Source organism: Varroa destructor, unplaced genomic scaffold, assembly GCF_002443255.2.
Source record: "Varroa destructor unplaced genomic scaffold, Vdes_3.0 BEIS01000001.1, whole genome shotgun sequence".
Taxonomy (NCBI): Eukaryota; Metazoa; Arthropoda; class Arachnida; order Mesostigmata; family Varroidae; genus Varroa; species Varroa destructor.
This window is the reverse complement of record NW_019211454.1, coordinates 54,241,381-54,243,722: the sequence shown is the minus strand read 5'-3', so window position 1 is coordinate 54,243,722 and position 2,342 is coordinate 54,241,381.

The window sequence follows — 2,342 nt, the reverse complement described above, 5'->3', positions numbered from 1 at the left end:
TGACTAAGATCAGTATTGTTATTGTATAGCGTTCAATGTAATGAAAATAAAGTTTCGTTCGGCCAAAGATGAGTTAAACTTACGGCTATATTTTTTCTTTTAACTTGGCTGAAGCTGGTTTACGATCCTAATCGACGCATAGGCTTTGGCCGAAGACAACAAAATATCAAAATGTACTTGATATTGATTGTTTTACTAACTGATTGTTATCTTTTTTTCAGAGTGTATTATAAAAAGACATATGTGTGCATTTGTCGTCTTTAAAAACAATTTTCCTACAAAACTTTTTTCATCACCGGCTGTTTAAATATGTATTTATTATGTAATACAGACATTGTTATAGTTCCGTTCATAGGGAACGAGTCGATATAATCTTCGGTATAGAACTATAAGAAGGAACAGATCTTACTCGAGTAATCGGTGAATGTCCGCTGCCGAAGGACCCTGTCATATAGTTTCGTTCGTCATATAGTTGCAAGCCACTGTAGTAAATCAAACAAACTCAATATGGCATATGGAACTTGAGCGTACGCTATATAGTTGACATATACAGTTTATTCAGCTTTACACTTACACTGATTTCTAAATGTCTATCGCGGTTCATCGATATGTTACACGCTTTCGTATACTTGCAGTCGGCGCTTCTTTGCCACGTGTTGAGTTCTGCTCGGTCCTGCCTCCTTGGCAGAACTTGGCTATGATCCAGCCTTAACAATGTAGCTTCCCTTTCTACGAGGCGCATGAAACGGAATTATCAGTGGGAAAACTTTGCCAGCCTTTACTCTTTTTGTCTAGTTCACGTTGGCGAATTCAAATACTTGAAAAAAACATGTTTAACAGACTTGAAATACACACGGCCGTTGGCGATAGTCTCGTTCATGCGCTGTGATCTATTCATAGAAAGCCTGACAACCGAACTCGAGCTTTACCTCATAGATAAGTCTATGACTATTTACGGATATATTCATCATGAGTCAATATACTGTTTCGCGCGCGAGTAAATGTTTTTCATTGATGGGTCTATTATCACCTTCACTTGTATACGTACTCAGGCTCCGAATGTTGGGAGAAGGACGATACACCCTTGACAGGCAGAGTCAGCTGAGAGAAATGTCTGCAGCCCATTGCCGAGTTGAGGACCGGAATGTGTGTCTATGTCAATCGTTACAAAGTTTGCCACGAGTCGAAACTTCTGCGATTTATCGATAACCTGATTTCGAAGAAGATCTTGTGGAAATGAAACGTTAATTTTAATAGCCCTTATGGCAACTAGTGCTATGTAAAACGGCAGGTACAGTCTCCGTACATGTCGTATGGCATTTGAAGATTGAAAAGTGCTTAATAATATATATATATATATATATATATATATGTATAGCAATAATAATGGCATATATGTACAAATATATAAAATCATGAGTAACAAAGTTGGATTTGCGTTTGATCGAAAATATCGGGCAGCTAGTTAACGACTTTGAAGGAATTAATTGTGGCTAAACCCAGCCAGAGACCCAGCTTACTTCCGATGCCCGTTATATCTTCGTATGGCGAACCATCTCGAAAAAGCTGATATTTTCTACTGCTATCTGTAGATATTTGCTCACTGAAAGTCGGCGCTAATTCGATACGAGTAAAGTTTTTAATCGCTAAATATTTAGGGTACACGGATCATGATACTTCAGATTACTATATCGAACGTCAACTGCTACTTTAACGAGCTCATAGTTAGAGTTAGGTAACTTTTCTACTAAGTGGCGAAGTTTAAACTTTACAGGAAACAGGAAAACGCACCCGACAGAATGAGATGACTCATCTTATGGTAATTTTGTAGGTAAGAAGGCCTATTTTTAGGTCGGCATGATTGTAACAGCAGCTTACCTTAATACCGAGACCGCCGGAATCGCCTTTCTTGCTTGATTGTCCTCTTTGGTTCATCATGATAACTTAGGCCTGAAATCTACTAGATTGGTCCTGCTTTTCGATTCTCATATCAACTTGTTAACACGCAGCTAACAAATTTGTACTAGTTAAGATGACAGAGCACTTGCAATAGGGAGATGCTGCTGATCGCGCTTTTCCCTAGGGATACTGGAATTGCTCGGCCCAAGGTTTCCTTCAAAACTGTAAAAGATATATTTTTGACCGGGTGTATTTACGATGAAATAGGCCAACGCTTAGTGCTAGTACGTAACAGCACAAGCATTATTTGGTTAGTTATACCGTGTAACCCGTTACTTTCTTCCAATTTAGCAAGGAACATTGATAAGCGTGAAACAATGAACGTGTACCAAATTGTACAAGGTTTTCGAAGACATCACTGCCTGTGTGGTCGGGAACATGAG